We start from the raw sequence: 14,723 nt of genomic DNA on the forward strand, positions 1-14,723 counted from the left end.
TACCCGGTAGTTATACACATTTATAAACAAAATAGTAAAGTTCCTACCAGACCCTACAAATTGCAGTTACAGAAAAAACCTGAACTATGTGCTGTACAGGATGGAATTCTATTGCGTTTAAATGATTTGCAACTCCTATAATCAGCCCCGTAAAGGGTCTACCCTTCTCAGATCTACAAGCCTTCATTTGAGATATAGCGAAACCATCCAAAAAAAGATCCTGCATTAACCATGATTCCTGGAGGAGAAAAATGTCTGTTGTTGTAAAATAATGAGACCTTCAGGGTTCTCAGGGAAAGATTTAAAACCCTTTGTGTTCCTGGAACTAATGGATAGTTTCCTAGATTGCCATAGTCACTCTACATCCTCAATTTCAGCATAAGTGTAACCTTCAGCAAAATGATCCAAACCCTCTTCCTTTTTTTCCGGAGCAAGGAACACATTTTTTCCACAATGTCCCTTATGACATGTTGCAGAACATTTTCACCCAAAAAAAGGAATTTCTGATAAAGCTTCCTGTTTTTGCTTCACCTTTATGTCTTTTATAAGTTTCTATCCCTTCTGCAGAAAACGTTTGGCTTGTGTCATAATTAGCTCTGTCAAAATGGGAGTCACAAGATGAATCACCATCCAATTAGGCTCCCATAATAACCGTGGTAGTTCAACTAATTTAATATCATGACTGGTGATCATTTTTAATGGATTAATTTGATGAAGTAGTTGTAAAGACTGGAGGGGGGTCTGTACTTCTGCTCTCTATATGGTAGAGGAGAGGCACAGAGGACCCCATCCAGGATTCTCTATAAGGTAGCAATGGACGAGCAATCAAGGCCTAGCTTCTCAGGATGTGATGCAGGCTGGTTCTTAAGTACAGTGTAGTCCCCAAGCCCCCACAAAGGAATGTCCACACCCTGTATTAGTTAAAACACAGTCTTTATATAATTAATATTCAAGGTTATGTACATTATCACAATAACTCACTTTTTGCTAAGAAAATCTACAATGGCAAATATATACAGTTCTAAAGTGGTACCACAATTATTATCAGATCTCATTAAAGTGTATCAACTATACTCTTGTCAAATGTCACACAGATCAAGGAATAACCAACAATAGATATAGGAGGAAAGCAGTTGGTTAGAAGAATTGGCAGAATATTGACCCCTACCAACTATGCACAATACCGTGTAGAGCTCCACCAACCTGGGCAACCTGTAAATTAAAGCTATATCACAAGCCCAGTCCATATATTGTTCCAGAAGTCCTATTTCCTTCTAAAATAGTTCTACAACTCCATTGTACCTGGAATAGCAGAGTTCGTCGTCGGGTCCTCGACAGATCCTTCTTGAACGGCTCCCTTTAAGGCAGGAGCCACGGATCGTCGAGATCCCACGAGGAAAAAGGTTGAACGATGACAGTGAGGTGGCAGCTTTATTCCTAGCGGTGCTCGTCGACGATGGAGCATTGGCGTCCTGCAAGGAAGAGGCATGCGGGGAACCTCGGTGACGATAGTTTAAGACTGCAAAGAGATTGTGAAAAACTATGGCCCAGCAAGGGCGTTGAGTCATCCATCGTCTCTACGGTCATCAGGTGGCAGGAAATCCACTGGCAGATGCTCCTCGGCGCGTCAGCAGCCTCGACTTTCTCTGGCGGGACAAAGCGGTCGACGGTGCAGGAGAGAGCATCCTTGGATCAAATGTTACTTAGGCAAAGGGAGGACGACAGCTCCTGTCGGCGACAGTGATGGACAACAGTGTACGGATGCTTCTCCTTGTGATTCCGCTGCAGTCCCTGTCTCCGGTCAGCAGCCTGTCGTAGGTCTGTCTACTAGGGAGATCTGGCAAAGATTAGCAGTGCACGATGGTCCCTCGTAGCTCGGAAAGAGGGCGCCGAACCAGGTCCTCTCTGTGTCAGTCCTAGGAGAGACAGCAGCTTTCAGATTGGTGAAGTAGAGCAGCAGCAAGACTTCTCTTCCAGCAGGGCTTCAAGGTTAAGCTTCAGTTTCAACTCCAGTTTCTCTTCAGCTTCTGAACATGAATTCTAGCAGTGAGAGGCCCCCAGATATACTAGTTGATCTACCATTCATCCTGCTGGGTCACACTCAGTCAACCAATCGGTCATAAGGGCATTCATGCAGACAGGCAACCAATCAGGTTCATAGTGCATTCAGGCCATTCACTTCTCTCCAGACACTCACAACAAGTTATGTGTATTGGGACAGGTACCCAGACATTCAACACTCCATACTGCATTCATACCAGTTTCAGGCAGGGCTGTCTCAGTCATTGTGTCAAACACCAGAAACTAGACATCCACAACAAGAAGTGCATATTGGTCACACACTCCATTCACCGAGGTCCCACCCCCAGGGCGTACCGACAACATACAGTCACTGGGAAGGCTCCAGCAGTCTGGCCTGGACTTCACAACAACACCATATATGGAACTTCCACCCAACAGCCAGTCAGGAGGAAAAGACAGAGTCAGGGCTTCCAAGGACTTTGGGAAAACAAAGTAACAGGCGATAGAAAGCAAGAGGCCACAGGGGCCATCTTGTTTCCTATCAGGAATCAACTGATTCCAATGCAAGGGCCTGGGTATCCCAAAATTGAGGATACTCAGAGCACCTGTCAAATTCAGCATGGAGATGCCACCAGCCCATACCCTGCTCTGTGGGCCACACACAGGTGCCCAAAAACATACATTAGGGGCACAGGGTTGTACCCCCACCCATGGGTGACATAAGGGTATCCCATGGGTCTGTACACCAAACCAAAAGAGAGAGCTGCACCGCCAGGAGTCCCACATGAACTCCTGCACAGAAAACACAACAGAACACATGATAAAAAGCAGTAAAGGACAAGGATACAGAGGCCCTGTCCCTCCGATGCATTTCCAGCATCACAGTAGTTCCAGCACATTTAAGCGATTCAAAAATGGGCTAGCTGAGGTGGCATATAGGTGGATGATTTTTATCCGAATAGAGGATACTTTCAATGTTTGAGTTGGAAGAAGATCGAGATCAAGCAGGTTACAGATCCCCACCGCTATAGACTCCGAAATATCAAGGAAGTCAATAACCTCCTCCTCCAAGACCCTGAGGTTCCGAAAATGTGTCCCAACAGATGATGCTGATTCCTTATGATCTTTACTCGTGTTGGACACAGATGAGAAAAAGCTATCTTTGATTGACTTGAGGGCCGGCCCTCTTTGTATGGTTGAGCTATTTCGATTTGTTATCCCAAGACCAGGAATATACCCAGATTTAGGTGTTTTTTTGATCCTGAACCTTTTAAACAAAATGGAGAAGCACTTGGATTTCTCCTGACATAACAAATTGCTAGGGAAAGATGCAGCCAAGCCTTTCTTAGCCACCCAAATGAGTTCCTTTTACAGCCGCACCATGTTTAGATTTGGCCAAGAATTTTTTTTATTAGGTCTAGGGTGTATAAGGTGCGGCTCTAACTCAGATAATTCTAGGGGTGGTTGGCAGATATTAATATCGGCTTGGCCCACAAAGTCATTTCTGGGTTCATTTGTAGACATGGATTGGATGATTACTGATGGTAAATTAGCTGTTTTGACCTAATTTATTGATCTCTCATTAGTTAGGGGTACAGTTGATATTGGCAATGGTAGCAGCATCTCTGTAATCTCATTTATGTCCTGTTTTATTGTCTGTTGATCTTTGTTCATATTATTACAAGGGCAAACAAGGCTTTAAGTAGGATCATGAACTCCAGTTTAATGCAAGGGTCAGCCAAAGAGGAGGTATCACTAGAAGAGAAGCTCGGGGTCATTTTGGTGAGGAGGCATAAGCATTCATAGTGATTACAGTTAGATTAGGTGACTTGATCCGTGGATGGAATAGGGCAGGGCGCCATGCTGCCAATGGTCTGTTCCACCTGATGGGCACTTGATTCTGTAAATTGGATCCGACCTGCAGATTTAAGCACAATTTTAGTAGTGAATTATTATCAATCAGGTTTTCCACCGATAAGTTGTAGTCAATCGAGGTGGAAGTAATTAACTTTTTTGAAGGGATCACCGGCGTAAGATCACTATTTGTTTGCTGGAATCAACAAAAAAAGATTTGAGGACGTGGCTTTGCACATAAACACTGGCTGCGTGAATTTGCGATCTTTACATGTACTGTCCTCTGAGGAGGGCTGAAATAAAAGTATGGGGCAGTAAACTTCAGAGGTTCAAAGGCTTCAAGCCCGCAAACACCTAAATACAGAGTCACCACACCTTGATCAGCTCCCGCTGAATGGTCCTTTCCTCGGCTCTCAGATCTCCCCCTCCTTTGGAGCAATCAGTTTAGGGCGAGCGTTAAACAGGCAAGCAGAACAAGCTACCGACAAGCTCCGTCTTCCACAAGCAAAGAAAAACCTCTCAGCCTCCCCATCAGCACATCAATAGCCACAAATCAGAGCCCCCCCAATGATTCTGTGCTAAAGTTAGAATCTTGAAGATCAAGTCAGCGTAGATCGTACTGTAGTAAGCAGGAAGCAACCAAACAAAGGTCCCCCACTGCCAAAAGAACAGCAGTTTGTGCCGCGTAATGATCCTGTAGGAAGAGGGGTGGGGGGTGGAAGTACGAGGCTCCCATGCTGCAGATCCCAGGAGGCTGACTCTGCAGTGATGGAAACTCCTGTCCAACCCCACCAAGCACTTTCTCCACTTCACAGGCCTAGGGTTTCCTCGACCCGCTCACCCTAAAAATCCAAACACCAAACACTCCTGCAACACTCCACGTTCGCTCTACGAGAGTGTGGGGGTTTCAAAGAAGGTTCCTCCCAGCAAAAGCAGCTACTGGAGAAAGACAGTGTTTCACAGTGCCCAAGTGTCAGCAGTCTGCATGGCACCAAAACACTCCTGCAACCAACACTTTGCGTTCGCTCTGCGATAGTGTGGGGTTTCAAAGAAGGTTCCTCCCAGCAAAAGCAGCTACTGAAGAAAGACAGTTTTTCACAGTGCCCAAGTGTCAGCAGTCTGTATGGCACCAAAACACTCCTGCAACATTATTATTATTATTATGTTTTCCTTTTAAAGAAAACAAAAGTGTTATACGTTCAAATATTAGTGTGTAAAGAAGAAAAAGAAATGTGTTAAATGAAGAAGAGTTCCATCATGACACTGAAAACAGGCAGGTTACATCATCTGGAAATGTCTGGCACGGAGAAATGTTACATGTAGGAAGAGAAAGGGTGAACAGCACATTTTACGTCTGTTCACTCATCCCACATGTAGTAGGGGCACCCAAGCTTTTCCTACCTCAAGCTGCATCCTATGAGGAATCAGGATGCCTAATGCACCTATCCCTCTGCAAAACGAGGTGTTTATTTCAAGGAACAAGTGTTTCAGTCCAGTGGGTGGGTGCAGGGGAAACACTATGCACAGATAATTACATGCAACTTGACAGGATGGCCGAAAAAAGATGATAGTAGAATATATAAGAGAAGGCTCTAAAATGGGGGAGCAAATGATTAGTGAACACAAACAATTGGAGTGTGTAGATGAAGAGGGACATCGCATTTCCTGGTGTCAAACAGGACCATTCCTGAGAATAAAAGGAGCAGTGTGGTATGGTGGCCAATGGGATGGACGGATAGGGCAATGTCGCACTGAAGGTTTGGTGTGATTTGAACAAAATGTGGTGTCCAAAATCAACAATAGCTGCATGGCAGTTTTGGGAAAGTGTGTACATGCATTATCTTGAATAGGTGAAACTCATCAACCAGTTTATATAAAGAGCTTTACACAATTCCCGGTGTTTCAGGTCCAATGGGTCCATCCATTTGGGACCTAACACTGGCTGTGCCAAGGTGATGAGGAATGCGGCGCTGACGCAGGGGACTGCTGTCATTATGGAACTGTGGTGGGCTTGTGGTTCAAAGGCCTAAGCCCAGCTTCCCCCTGATTGGAGTGGGGTTTGTGCGATTGTTACACTGCATAGCCCTGCCCTGAAGCAACAACATGGGGGTTCCATTAAAGGAGCAGTCAATTGTGCAGAAGGAAAATGTTGTGCAGCAAAGAATGTTGCAATTAATGCGAGGAGTGAAAAACAGAAAGAACAGAGCAAACAACTACTGGTGCACGAAGAGTGCAGAAATGTTGCCAGCAATGTCTGCAGAGTTTCGACTGTTTTCCTAGGCAACCACTTTCTTTGTCTCTTTACTGCTTCCAGGAGTGCAAACTGCAGCTAATGCCAAGCGGCTGCAGCTCACCAGATACGAGTTACTATGACTGTCCAACACAACAGCAAAGGGCCCAAATGAAGTAAAGGAAGTGCTTAGGGTACTATGTTGGCACTCCAGACTAAGTACGTGTTGGACCGTCTCACTGCCATAGAGGCAGGAGTCTGTGCCAAGATAGGAAGCAGCTGTTGTACCATAGTGCCTGATGGAGAAGTATCAAATGGAACATTGAGAGCAGCTATCAATTAAATACAAACACTCCATGAAAAGTTGATAAATGAAGCTAATGGAGTGCAGTCAAACAATTGGTTAAACACCCTTTTTGCCTGGATACCTGCTTGGCTCTCAGGAGTATTTAAAGTGTCTGTCCCCATGCTGGTACTCATTTTCATCATCTTCTGCTTTGGCAAAACTATTTTGAGACTCTATACTAACAAAAGAAAAGGAACATGTTTGTTGCCCCTGAATGTTGACAGGGTAAATGATAAAAATAAGCCGATTAACAAACTAACCAAGGGTGAAAAGGTTGTTGATGAAGTTGACTGGGTTACTATACCACCAGAAGATATAGAAAACTATGATGCTTACTGGATTTCGTGTGATGAGGATGGGCAGGGGTGTGTGCTGATAGAGGGAGCATGGGAAGATTGGGACCAAGATGTAGATGACATGCATAGACTAAAAAGAGTATAGATCTATAAAAATAGAGCAGGAGAGTGGGGACTGGGGTAAGAAAATAGTTATCGATAAATCAAAAAAAGGGGGGAATAATGTAGTAAAAATGCACGTTCAGCACTGTAAAAAGGCGCAAACTTATCAGCTGTGGGATTAGCCCACTAAAAGATAGGCTTTGTTGATAGCCACACAGTTCTTTGCATTAGGCTGGAGAAGGCCCTAAAAAATTGTGTTTCAGGCAAATAACATATATGCGATAAAGTTGGGTTACAGGTAAGTATACAAGGTTTAACATTAGACCGAGGTGCTGAAAACCGACCTCGGAGCATGCTTTTCACTAGAAATTAATTCACATCTCATTAACCTGCTTATTAGCAGCAGAGGCTGGCAGCACATTGAAATTACACATTCCCAGGATCATACAGTAAGAAAGGAACAGCCTTTAATACTTCCAAGGTTAGGAAGCAAAGCTCATAGGTGATGTGGAAAGGCAGGGAATGCACAATCATTTTATAAATCAACATATTAGTTCATGAATCTGGACTACTGACTTGCATTCTCAGCTGGGACTGGACCCAGAATAAATTGTTTTACTTCTTGCTTGGTGTACACTCCTACACTCCTTTTTGGATTACTTTTGTAATTTTTTATTGGTAAACTCAGAGAAACCCGCAGTACAATAGTAATGTTTACTTAACATTCTTTTTTTACATTCACTTTATTAATTACAAGCAGATAACCGGGCATTGCCCAGGCTAAAAATTAACCAACATTATCAGATGTTTTTGCACCAGATAACAAAGAAACATTAGAATCATCAAAATAGTTCTGTACACTTAATCAATGAATATTAATACATGTACATACTTAGGAATGATTAACATTGTCACTGAACACCTCAGTCTACACAATGTTGCATGTGCAGCCCCTGTTTTTATGGTCCTCGCCTGGGTGCGCGCACATTTTAAACTTACCCCAGACCAGTTATGGACCATGCTGAAGACATCAATTGGCTACACTGGAACCACTTTACCATCCCTGTCCAGCAGGTAAAGTGAGGCACTGAGCAACGTGTGATTTAAAGATGTTAATGCAGGAGATGGGCCACAACCTGGGTTTCCTGTTCTTAAATAAATCACAGTATATTTGAGCAGCGTTTCTTACGCTTACAGGTATTTTCTATAAAAACACATAAACCTACTTGAATATGTTTTCTCTCATGGGGTGCCCCCTTCAATTTCTCTTCCCTTATTTATTTTCATTATTCAGGGTAAAAGAGTACCCATCTACAAGAAACCCCTATCAATGTGAACAACAAACAGGTTCCCCATCCACGACATTCCCGTGCTTCCCCATCCCTTTTATACATTTTCTATTTTTCCCAACATTTTTGTGTACCTTTCAATAACCTGGGCAGTTGCAGTCTTTCATTAAGTGTCAGTCCAAGTTTCTCATAGTGTAGTTATAATACATACAACAGACTCTAAAAGACTTAATGACATTTACATTATCATCCAAGCTTGGATGGCACAACATGGACTTTGCCTAAATGATGACAAGACTTACTTAGAGTTACTCCTGGTAGGAACACCAGCCAAAATGAACTGACTTGACAGTTACTTTAACAAATTCACTATCGATGTCAACGTCATTAAGGTCTCGAAGGACGTCAAAACCTTAGGCATGTACATTGACTTGACACTCGCCCAGAAAAATTAACGCCACTGCATCTACCAGTGCTTAAACTTGTAAACTCATCAATGCTTGCATACCATTTCTGACACCTGACAACTGCATCACCTTAGCTAGAGCCCTCGTGCTAACAAAACTGTACTGCTGTAATGCCTTACATTTAGGTACCAACAAACATAATTAAAATAAACCTGCAAACATCAAAAGAATGCGCTCAGAGGAGCAACCAACTTCCCGAGAAAACTCCACATCTCAGAACTGAGACAAAGTGTGCGATGGCTCTCAATCAACCAAAGAATCAAATTCAAGACCCTCTCACTTACCTACAAATGTTTACATAACCAAGCACCTATGTACCTATGCAAGAAATTCAAACATTTCACCCAAGTCCGCCTGACTAGATCTTTGCAATCCAACTGCCTCCTCATACCAAGGTTCAAGCTCTAAAAGGCAGGGTGTAGGTGCTTCCCGGTTCTAGAAGCTAAAACCTAGAATGCCTTACCTCCCAGTATCAGACTAGAACCTTCCTACCACAACTTCCGAATGTCTGTCAAATCCCTGCTCTGCACCAATGAAGACTAAATTTCCATGTGCCCTCTGCTGGTTAGATAATTCCTTCTATACCTTCTCTTGTAAATTCATACCTATGTGTAAGTGTATTTATGTGCAACTGTATATATATATATATATATATATGCAAACGTTTAAAAAATCAAGTGAAGGAGAGCCCTTTTTTTTTATTTTAATAGAGCTCACAAGGCAGCTCCACAAACTACATCTCCCAGCAGCACTTGAGCTGCACATAGGGAAACGTCAGGTGCTTCAGCGCCAGCGCTTCTGGGACGGTGCCGGTCTACGCCGGTCCCGGCGGCCACTACTTAACCTCTTCTCTCTCCCTCTAACACAGGTTAGTCCAGGGCTGATAGCACAGGCTACGCCTGTTATTGAGTTGATTGAAGCTGATTGAGGTGAAGTGATTGAAGTTCATAATTATTTGACTCTGAGTACGTGTGTTTGAGTGTGCCATTTGTAAATTGCTGTTTTTACACTGCATAGAAAGGTACTGCTACTCCATACGAAATTTACCAGAAAGAAACTAAGAAACTGTGTTTGAGTGTGCCATTTGTAAATTGCTGTTTTTACACTGCATTGAAAGGTACTGCTACTCCATACGAAATTTACCAGAAAGAAACTAAGAAACTGTGTTCACCGCATTTACTTGATTATTGCAGCCGTGTGTGTGACATCCCCCTGCATTATTTGAACTGTTAGCATTTGGAAGCTAGCGCCGCTGTTCACAAGTATTTTGCAAACATTTAAAAAATCGAGTGAAGGAAAGCCCTTTGTTTTGATTTTAATAGAGCTCACAAGGCAGCTCCACGAACTACATCTCCCAGCAGCACTTGAGCTGCACATAGGGAAACGTCAGGCGCTTCAGCGCCGGCGCTTCTGGGATGGTGCTGGTCTATGCCGGTCCACGGCGTCCCACTGCACACGGCACTAAACGCTGTCGGATTCTCTGTGTAAAAAAGCCATCCCAGGCGTTTAAACCTCAGGTATGGGTTATCCTAATTTGAGTGATTTACTATCCCAGGTAATCAAACTACAACACCAAGAGCTAGTTCAAGACTATATAAATGCCAGACCTGACCCGCCTACAACAAACACCATAGGAAATGAAAAGACAGCATCAACAACAGTCCATCACACGAAAAAGCCACCGAAGAGCCATAATGTAACTGAACCAGATCTCCTGAAACTCAAAATTGCTTTGCTTAACACAGGTCACTGCCAAAACATGCACAAGAGATCCATGACTACATCATAGATGAAAGGCTAGATATCTTGTGCCTAACAGAGACATGGCTCCAAGAACCAATGGGCCCCACCATTGATACAGCAGTACCATCCGACTATAACATTTATTTCAAAAACAGAGAAAATGGTAAAGGTGGAGGAGTGGCGATAATCGCTAAACAAACCCTCAAATTATTTGCTGCCCCTATACAGTGCACAGGCTGTGAGGTTATTCACCTCAAATTGACACCTACCCACAATCACTGCACACACATAATAGTCATCTACAGACAACCGTCCCTATTATCGGAATTCAATGATGAACTAATCACCATCCTTAATAATCTCAAATCCACCAATATGGAGACTATACTCCTGGGGGACATTAATAGATGGAGGGGCAATCACAATGACCCACAGGCCATCGCCCTAGAGGAAGATCTAGTTAATTGTGCCTTTACTGTAATCAACAATGGTCCCACCGCTACCACTGGGAATCAGCTTGATTGGATAATCAAAACTAACGCAGAAGTGGCGCTGCTAGGAACCTACCCATGTATATGGACAGACCACTATAAAATCAAAATCCTCCTCACTCTAAAACAAAAAACGGTGAAAATATACAACTCACCCAAAATAGTTCTCGACAGGAATCTGAAGAAAATCACCAGTACATTGCTAGCAGAAGAAATGGACAAAACCATGACTGAAATTAAAGATGATGATTCATGCGAAAATATCATATCGATATAAAATCAAGGCATGAAAGAATTACTCGACCGCCAAGCCCCATTAAAAAATAAACAGGTCAGGTCAAATATAAATCACCAAAAATGGTTCAACAACGAAGCTATTGAACTCCAAAACGAAAAAACGGAACCTAGAAAGGAAATGGTTAAAAGAACCAACAGAAACAAATAAAATGAAATGGAAGAATGCTGATCACAGATACAAGACAAAAATCATAGACTTTAAGAAAATTCACTACAATGAACTTATTGACACTGCCTCCAACTCCACTGGCAAACTCTTCCAAATTCTCAAATCCATTCATAAACCTAAGGCACTCACCCCACCCTTTCAGCCGACAGAATTAGATTGTGAGAAGGTGCAAACGGCCTTCCAAAACAAAATCATTAAGGCCAGAGAGAATATCCTTATTTGCCAGAGTTACAGCCCACCAACCCAAGACAAACTTAACGAAAGCAAGGCCGAAACTGAAACTACTAAATTTCAGTTTAGACCTATAACAATCGAAGAGATGAAGAAAACTCTAACATCAGAAGCACTACATCCTCAGAAAATGTACTGTCACCTAAACTAATATTAGAAAACCCAGACATTTTCGCTCCCTTCCTTAGAAAAATGGTAAATGCATCTTTCCGGGATCAATCAGTACCTACTATAATTAAAACAGTCACAGTTACCCCATTGCCAAAGAAACCTGAACTAGACCAACAAGACCCTGCAAATCTAAGACCTATTACAAATTGCAACTTCCTGTTGAAAATATTAGATAAAGTAGCCACTGAACAGCTCCAGATCTATGTAGACGAGAACAACCTGCTGCAGCCCCAACAGTCCGGCTTTAGGACAGGCCACAGCACCGAATCAGCCTTACTAGATCTGCAGACCGAGATGCTAGGTATATTGGACAAGGGCAAATCACGTCTCCTGATATTACTGCACCTCTCGGCAGCCATTGATCTGCTCAATCACAAGAGGCTCCGAGAGGCCCTAGAACTCTCAGGAAACTGCTCACTAGAGGCAACAGAATAGATATCATCATTTCTACAAGACAGACAATCCAGGATTGTCTGGGAAATAAGGCCTCTGGAACCAAACCAGTGGACTGTGGAGTCCCGCAGGGAGCTAGTTTCTCTCCCCTACTGTTTAACCTGTATATGCAATGCCTATGTACCATGCTTACTCAACTGGGAATATTCTTCACTAATTTCGCCGACGATACTCAATTGGTATTCGAGCTTGGTGGAGAATATAATCAAGACAGTGAAAAACGTACGACTATATACAACATCGTCGAGGGCTGGATGAAAGACAACTGGATGTTTTTGAATGGGACCAAAACGGAACTAATGATCTTTGGATCCACACATGCCAGGAAAAAACTAACTCCTTCATACTCCGCATTCAGTTTAAAAAATGCCCTAATTCGAATATCCGAGAAAGTAAAGACACTGGGAGTCAACTTACAAGCCTCACTAGGAGCAGAGGCCCATACAGCATATTTAAAAAGGAATTGTCAATACCACAAAAAACTCCTGAGAAAAATTAGACCCTTGCTCAACCAAAAAAACAGCATTACCATAACCAGAGCAACAATACTGTCAAGACTGGACTACGGCAACTCCTTGCTTCTGGGAGCTAATATGAAATGCCTGAAGCAATGCCAGGTAATTCAGAATAATGCTGTTAGGACAATCACGAGTAGGCCAAGGAGGGAACACATCACAGGCGATAGGAAAGATCTACACTGGCTGGCCATGGAGGAGAGAATTACTTTTAAATCCCTCACAATGGTCCACCGATGCTTGTATGGCAAAGCCCCAGCATACTTGAAAAAACACTTCAAGTGGCATGAACCATCTAGAAATTTAAGATCCTCCAACAAAGGTCTGCTCCAGACAACCCCAGCTAAAAAGCAAAACGGCCTGGGCAAGGCCTTTTCAAACCGAAGCATCCATAAATGGAATGAACTGCCCGTATGCTTGAAATTAGAAACCAACTACATACTCTTCAGAAAGAAGTTAAAGACCCTACTCTTTAAATAAACTGGACTAGCGACCTCTCTCAGCTCCCCATGATACAATCTTCTGTGTGTCTATTCTTGTCCCGTTTTTGTAATCACTGTCCTGTCTTTTTGGAATGTGCTCTGATGCCTGCAAGCTTTAGCGCTCTATAAATAAATAAATTTAAAAAAAAAAAAACTGTAAATACTATTTTGTAAATTGTCCAACTATGTACAAATGTTCTCTGTGTAACCTGTAACATGCAACTGTAAGAAATGCGCCCAGATGCCTCAGGGCTAGGAGGGCTATATAAATAAAATACAATACAATACATGTCCCAGTACAGTACCTTTTAATATCTGTCCTTGGTTCTTCCCCAGTATGGATACTCCCTCTATGCCATGGGTGGTTGTCGTGGGCTACTTCATTTACTGCTCCTCAGCAAGGCCAGGCTATCAGATATTTTGCTGGGTTGACTTTCCTCTTTGCCTTAAACCTTTCCTCTGTGGCAGTGCACATGTACATAGACAACTGATTGTATGGCCTGGGCTTAATACACCCTTATTTTTCCTCTGTGTCTGGTAAATTTTTTAAGTATCATTCCAGGGCCTTCAGCACCCTAGTTCCGTACCTGGCAGTGTTTCATGTCAATATTCTCCATGGTGGTGAATGGGTGTTGATGTCTTTGGGCTTTGCCCACCTGGGCAGAGCCTGAGCTGAACCGCCACACTCCCGCTAAAGATGCAGCAGCCAGGGCTCGAGGTAAGTCTCGCTGTACGCCAAAGGTGCTAGCGGTCCCAGGCACTCCTCTTGTGCCGTCTGGGTTCTTTATCTTCACCACCTGCCCTTCCTTGCCCGGGGTGGGTGGACTTCCTCCCAAGTTACGCTTCCATCCTAACCTTTGCTGCCTCACCCCAGGCGGCCTGGGCCTCTCCCTCTAAATTGTTCCATCTTAAATTCTGTAGTGGAAAAACAGACAGACACACTTTCAAAAATATATATTAGATTATAATCATTTGTTAAGCACATATTTACTGTTGGTATGGTTATTTGTTAAGAAAAATAAGCATCAGTTTGCATTTCATCCACCAGGGGCACCATCTCAGCAACTATATATTAAGCAAAATGAACTTTTTATTTTCCCCAATAAGGGTGCCACTTTAGCAACTTCCAACCACCCGATTAGATCACTTGTGAAAAGCTACTCCTGTTAGAGCCCTTTGGTGCCCTCTAGATAGTTCCAACTTCATTTCTATAGCGGGCATACTCACAAGCACACTTTCAGAAATATATATTAGAATGATAGCATGAAAGTTACAGATATTGTCAAGCAATACATCCTTTGCAAATGAAATAAAAGCTTCAAATAATGTACTGGTAGACCGTTCAGTGAACCGCATGGCAGTATAAACTGATCTAAGAAACCAGCCATCCAGACACACAGTCACAAAAATCTAACCAAAGCTACAAACAATGATTCAAATCCAAACCCATAGAGTTGGCTCTAAAGTTCAGTCTCTTTAAAGCCATCACCTGCCTTGGTGTCTCTGAAGAAACGTAGAGGCCAAGTGCAATAGGTGGGTGGAGACTTAAATTTATCTCTGGTTCA

The sequence above is a fragment of the Ambystoma mexicanum genome, chromosome 14, assembly GCF_040938575.1.
Source record: "Ambystoma mexicanum isolate Mex_15411 chromosome 14, UKY_AmexF1_1, whole genome shotgun sequence".
Taxonomy (NCBI): domain Eukaryota; kingdom Metazoa; phylum Chordata; class Amphibia; order Caudata; family Ambystomatidae; genus Ambystoma; species Ambystoma mexicanum.